The sequence below is a fragment of the Bidens hawaiensis genome, unplaced genomic scaffold, assembly GCF_021521415.1.
Source record: "Bidens hawaiensis isolate Kalapana, Puna unplaced genomic scaffold, B.hawaiensis_p1.1 tig00024666_1, whole genome shotgun sequence".
Taxonomy (NCBI): domain Eukaryota; kingdom Viridiplantae; phylum Streptophyta; class Magnoliopsida; order Asterales; family Asteraceae; genus Bidens; species Bidens hawaiensis.
Window position 1 is genome coordinate 101,946 of NW_027493907.1, and position 7,251 is coordinate 109,196.

The following is a 7,251-nucleotide window of genomic DNA, read 5'->3' on the forward strand; positions in this document are numbered from 1 at the left end:
CCACGTGAATACTTTTGTCATTGACGATGTGACCCAATAATTGAACCTCATTTGCCAAAATTTACACTTGGAGAATTTGGCGTATAGCTGTTCTTTTCTTAACAGATCTAAAATCACATGCAGGTGTTTCTCGTGGTAGGATTTAGACTTTGAATAAATTAAAATATCATCAATGAAGACGATCACAAATTTGTCCAAGTAGGGTTTGCAAACACGGTTCATGAGATCCATGAAAAACCACGGGTGCATTGGTTAACCCAAAATTCATGACCATGAACTCATAGTGACTATAAAAAGTACAAAATGCAGTTTTGGGATTATCTTCTTCATGAACACAAAGTTGGTGGTATCCCGAACGAAGATCGATCTCGGAAAAGCAAGTGGCACCTTGATGTTAATCGAAGAGGTCGTCGATTATAGGTAACATATAAGGGTTCTTAATAGTAAGCATATTTCAGCCAACTCTATAATGATCAATACAAATAACATAATTTCATTACTAGTAACCATCCATCAATAATACATAATCACCATCAAAATCATTTTCTTAACCAACAATCACAATCTTTCCACGATACATACGCTTACAAGATTAATCCTTAAATTGTTACATGATTATATTCTTTTATCATCATTTGGATTATATCATCGTATTCCTAATTACAAATCATGAACAATAGATCATTAAAATCACAAACTTGATATTTGGACATAAATCGATCAAACTAAGCCTCATATGCACAATTCTTGATCCAAATCAAATAAATATGTGTGTGCATTCTTGAGACCAAAACTGAATCCAAGTATGTGTGTGTGTATTTTCGGCCAAAAAAGAAAGAAAAGGGAAATGAGAGATAGCTAAGGTAGCCATGTATTATACTTCAACACATAACAAGTATAGCATGTAAGGGTCACATATGAACACATAATACATAATTAATAATTATATCTATTAGTATTTGTCAATACTTTTTATTGTTATTAGATCACCAACGTTTGTGGACAGACTCGTATGTGTGATCACGTGACATGCATGTGTGTGTCATAACCGAGTTAACAGAGTTAATGGAGTTAGCATGAAAACAGTCGGTTGTCTCATAACAAAACCCCAAAAAATCAATGAAAAAGATTATATATATGTGTGTGTGTGTGTGTGTGTGTGTAAGAGGGGAAGTTCGATCCTTGATCTGTAAATTTGATCAAACCTAGCAGATGAACATAGCAACACAGGCTATAATGGTGAGTTTGGTTTGGGGTGCAGTCCTTTTAGAGCATAATTTACCACATATGTGTCGTTGTGGGTGCTCTTAGATTTAGTTAATATAAAAGTAAGATGGACATTTTGGGGATTTTCTCACGTATTTAATGTATTGCTTGTATCCCTAGGTAGACGTTGGGCACCGTTCTAGCTTCTCATTTCTCAGGATTGTCTATAACACTACAAATCACTCTTTTCACATATAGGCTTAGTCAACATGTCACATTAGTTTTTACATAAATATATTCTTACCACCAACACAACCATACCCATCCTTGTCGCATGCAACATACGTTTTAACATTTATTACATTACTTGTTTTTTTATTGTGAGACAGAAAAATGGAAAAGTAAGAAAAGGACCCTCACATGCTTGTTTGTGATCAAAGACACCCGCATGTGAGAGGGGAAAGCCAACGTTGAATGTAAGAAGGTGATGGTTGGGTATAAGTTTGCTATTTTAGTATGTTACTTTATTTTTGTTAGTTAGTTTATTGTTTAAACTATTGTACTTCATACATGCTTTTGTATTTAAGGTCATTGAGCATTAAATATACATAATGGATCTAGGCATTCACGTGCATAATATGAAGTATTGAGAAGATTAAGAAAGATTTGCACGTGCCCCAAATTAAATTAAAAAATATAACTAAAATATGCAAGAGCACGTCCTCACGACACGCGATGAAGTTAAGTAAATCGTTACCGAAATGTGAGCTCCCTGCGACACACGACCAGTTAACCAATTCCCTCATGACACGCGAGGAAACTAGAAGGTGGAAAATGAAGGCCTTGACTATTTTGTCCCTCGTGACAATTTTTTTTTCTGAAATCTAACTCATTATCACGACTCCCACCCAATTCTTGGGCGAAGATAGACAAAATCAAGGGCTTCCAATCATCTCTCGATCAATCCTTATGACCTTCTAATCCAGAATTGAAAATTTAAAGAAAATCATGAGCGGCTAAACTCTTTTGAGCCATTCCCAGTAGTTGTTTTCATCGGATAACAGAATATTCGGTTGATTCAGTTCGGATTGTTGGTATTTGAAATTTTTAGAACCCTATCCGAAATCATATCAGATTCAAATTAGGGGTATTCCTATCCGATCCAAATTGATTTCGTATTGATTCAGATCGGATGTTGATAACTCAAAATAATCCGAATAACCCGAAATAAACCGTATAATAAACATTCTAACAAAGTCTAATTAAACAAAAATACAAAACCGGAAAATTAAAATAAAACGTACATAATGAAAAGTCAAACTTTAAACAAAAAGTTTTATTATATACATGATCAATCATAATTGTAAAAAATTAAAACAATACATGAATAAAGCATAGCTTCAAAATAATTAATACAAATGTTATTTATTTGGATATCCGAATAATCCGAACTATCTGACAAATTTTAATCTCTATCCGAACCCAACTTAGTTATTCAGATATTCGGATTGATCCGATCCGAATATCTGAATAACTAAGTTGGGTTCGGATAGAGATTAAAATTTGTCAGATAGTTCGGATTATTCGGATATCCAAATAAATAAATCCGATCCGAATATCTGAATAAGAATTCAGATCAGATTATTCGGGTTGTGGTTTCAGTTCGGATATCGGATTTCCTGAACACCACCAATTCCTAGGAGTAGAGTATTGTATACTTTAATTTATGTCATGTTATGTACCGAATCATGTTTGTTTGTTTAATGATAGCATGTATTGTTGATCCAATTTCCAGTCTAGGTTTATTACCTTCATGACGTAGTAATACTTGCTTGCATAGGGTTTGATGGTTTCTAGGTTATATTGCATGCTTTTATGAGTTAATCTATGAAGGAACCTTATGTTACCATTTGCGATTAATAGACACCACTGTTGGTATTCTGATCTAGGATATATTAGAAAACCACATGTGTTAATTAACAATTAGAAATTGTTTGATGACATGCTTGGGCTGAATGGGTACATGCTTAAACCTTGGGTGTACATAATTTGCTTTGCATCAATTGTTTACAACTTGCTTAAGAGCAAAAAAAAAACAGAAAAGTAAGATAAGGGCCCTCACATGCTTGTTAGTGATCAAAGAAACTCGCATGTGAGAAAGGCAAACCAACGTTGAATGTGGGAAGGTGATGGTTGGGTATAAGTTTGCTATTTTAGTATGCTACTTCATTGTTGTTAGTTAGTTTATTGTTAGAACTATTGTACTTTATACATGTTTTTGTGTTTAAGATCATTGAGCATTAAAGATACATAATGGTGGCATTTATGTGCATGATATGAAGTCTCGATAATATCAAGGAAGATATGTGCGTGTCCCAAATTAAATTATCAAGAGAAAACTAAAATATGCCAGAATACGTCCCTCACGATAGCGATGGAGTTAAGTAATCCGTTATCGACAAGCGAGCTCCCTAGCGACACACGACCAGTTAAGCAATTCCCTCGTGAAACGCGAGGAAACCAGAAGGTGGAAAATGAAGGGCTCGATTATTTTGTACCTCGTGACAAATTTTTTTTCCTGAACTCTAACTCATTATCGTGACTCCTAACCAATTCTTGGGCGAAGATAGACAAAATCCAGGGCTTCCAATCATCTCTCGATCAATCCTTATGACCTTATAATCAAGTATTGAAGATTTAACCAATAGTATGAGCGGCTAATCTCTTTAGATTCATTCCCAGTAGGGGTTTTCATCGGATAACGGATTATTCAGTTTATTCAGTTCGGATTGTTGGTATTTGAATTTTTTTGGACCCTATCCGAAATCATATCATATTCGAATTAACGGTGTTCCTATCCGATCGAAATTGATTTCAGATGGATTCAGATCAGATTTGGATAATTCAAAATAATCGGAATAACCCGAAATAAACCGTATAACAAACATTCAAACAAAGTCTAATTAAACAAAAATATAAAACCTAGAAATTAAAAATAAAACGTAGATAAAGAAAAGTCAAACTTCAAACAAAAAGTTTAATAAAATACATGATCCATCGTAATTGTAAAACTTAAAACAGTACGCAAATAAAGCCTAACTCAAAATAATTAAGACACGTGTTATTTATTCGGATATATGAATAATCCGAATATCCGAAAAAGAATTCAGATCGGATTATTCGGGTTTTGGTTTCAGTTCGGATATCGGATTTCCTGAACACCCCCTAATTCCCGGGTGTAAAGTATTGTATCCTTTTAGTTTATTTCATTTTATGTACCAAATCATGTTTGTTGGAAATGATAACGTGTATTGTTGATCAAATATCCAGTCTAGGTTTATTACATTCTTGACGTAGTAATACATGCTTGCATAGGGTTTGATAGTTTATAGGTTATATTGTATGCGTTTATGAGTTAATTTATGAAGGAACGTCCTTAAGTTACCGGTTGCGATTAATGTTTTGATCTAGGATATATTAGAAAACCACATTTGTTAATTAATAATTAGAAAGTGTTTGATGACCTGCTTGGGGTGAATGACTACATGCTTACATGCTTGAACCTTGGGTGTAATTTGCTTTACGTAAATTGTTTACAATTTTCTTAAGTGTTTGCTTACTTACAAATTAAAATCAGCTAGCGTGTTCAGCACTTAAATTTGTGTGCTTCATAATTTAATAATAAACTACATAATGGTTAAAATCAATTACTCAAAACAGTGACCACTTACTCTTCATGGTTCAATACCTTAGGGACCTAGCTAACTAGTTAAGGTGATTAGGAACACTTAATTTAATCTTTTTTTGACCGGCCCTTCGACATCGATAAGAATGGCAGTGCCACCTTGCACTCTACATCAGCTACTTACAGGGCTGGCCCTGGAGAGTGGCAGGGTGGTCGACGGCCACATGCCTGACAGACTGCTAGGTCCGAATTTTTTTTAATTATATGTATTTTTATTAAGTACAATATGTATATTTAATGTTTTTTACATAACCATTAGCTTGGTCTAGTGACAAACGGGTATTACTCACAACCAAAACGATATGGGTTTTAGTAATATTTGATACATGTTTAATCCTATTTTTATACAAAAGTTTTGAGACATATTTAATCCTATTTTTATATAAAAGTTTTTTACACAACCCAGATTATAACCAAGTAAACTCATATAAAAATGAAATTGTTTAAATTTAACAAAATACTCATTTTACTTTAGGCCCAAAAAAATTTTCGCCTCCGGCCCAAAACATTTTTTGTTTTCTCAGAGCGGGAACCGGCTACATAGCGGATGTCAAGCTTAGTCTAAACAAAACTAATGGTTGCTTGCAATATAAATGATTTCATAGATATAAGATCTCATTAATCTGGTGCCACTTGCATATTTATGCATTACATAGAAATATGATAGGTATACTTAAGAAGAATAAAAGGAAGAAATTTCACGCAAACGGCATTACATAATTTAATATGCACGATTGGGCCATGACAACCTTATTCTAGAGAATACAACGTTGGACACACTGATTACATTTTATGGTACCAGAAAACACCTTTGTGCCGGCTATCTTCATCCGGCTCTATGTAGATGCATTCCTTGGCCTCTCTATACATCGCCTTGAAAATTGGGGTCCTATCGATCTTATAGTACTCGCCCAAGATTGGCTTGATTGCATCCCTTGCCTCCTTTGCATGATAATGTGGAATGTATGAGATCAAATGATGCAACACGTGAGTGTGTGTAACGTCATGGAAAACTCTATTCAAGAACCCGAAGTCCCTATCGATTGTTGACAAGGCCCCTCTAATCCAGTTCCATTCAGTTGAATCATAGTGAGGTAATGAGAGATGGGTGTGGTGCAAATATGTGATCAAGACAAAGAACACATGTACACCTATCACAGGGACACCATACATGCATGCTACCCAAGCAGCCCCCTTTGCTGTTACCATAAGCTTAACTGCATAAAAGACAGCAAGAATCCCAATATCTGATACAACAACCTGAATCCGCTCGCGCTCGGTGAAAATGGGGCTTAGGGGGTCAAAGTGGTTGGCGAATCGCTCATATTTCTTGCCAGAAATATTAGTTAAGAGGTATAAAGGAAACCCTAAAGTCAACCTGAAAATCAAAGTGAACACTCGACCAGGGGGGTTGTTAAAAAGCTTTGAGTACCACCTAACTTTGGACTTGCGTTTAGGAATGTAAACTTCGTCGTTATCAAGTGAGTTTGTGTTGGCGTGGTGGTTTCGATGGCTATATTTCCAAGAGAAGTAAGGGGTGAAGAGTGCCGAGTGGAGGACGAATCCAACGGTGTCATCAATCCACTGGTGCTCACTAAATGCGTGGTGACCGCATTCATGACCGATGACCCACAGGCCAGTGCAGATGCTAGCTTGACAGAACCAGTAAATCGGCCATGCTAAGTAAGCCAAAGGAGCAGGAAGAAGAGGAATATAGTTGTCGGCAAGGTAGTAGAACACATAGGCAACAATGAGATCATGAACAACATAGTAAGATGAACGGATGACCGATCGTTCAAAGCAATGGGCAGGGATTGCTTTCTTTAGATCACTTAGCGTGAACGGTGGATCAACGGGGACACGTTCCAGGATGTCTTTGGTCTCAGATGGATCTGACATCCGACCACCTGCACCCATGTTGTTCGATCGGTATCAGTTAACCTGCATACATAACAAAGCCAAAACTATAAGATATGTGTGTACTAAAATTAGAGATAAATTACAGGAGCTAAAAGCTAAAGAAAAAAAGTGAGACCTCAGAGAGAGAGAGAGATGCTGTTTGAGTTCTCTTCTGAAGGTGTGTCTGCTTGGTTTGGGGTTCTCATTGCTTCGTTTTTATAAGCAACAAGCAGTCGCTAGTTCACTTGCATGCAATTGCTGGCTATTTTAATCACCAACTACCGGCCACTTTATGTGATAAATAATAAATCATTTTTTTAGGATATACTAACTTTCCACCGGAACTATAATACTTAATAAATTTTATTATATATATTGGCTGCTTAATTAAATAAACCTAT

General features: G+C 35.6%; 1 pseudogene; it reads right to left on the reverse strand.

The window, feature by feature from the left end:
* Positions 1-5,631: 5,631 nt before the first annotated feature.
* On the reverse strand, positions 5,632-6,868 carry LOC143569847 (delta(12) fatty acid desaturase DES8.11 pseudogene; annotated as a pseudogene).
* Between the last annotated feature and the right edge of the window lie 383 nt (positions 6,869-7,251).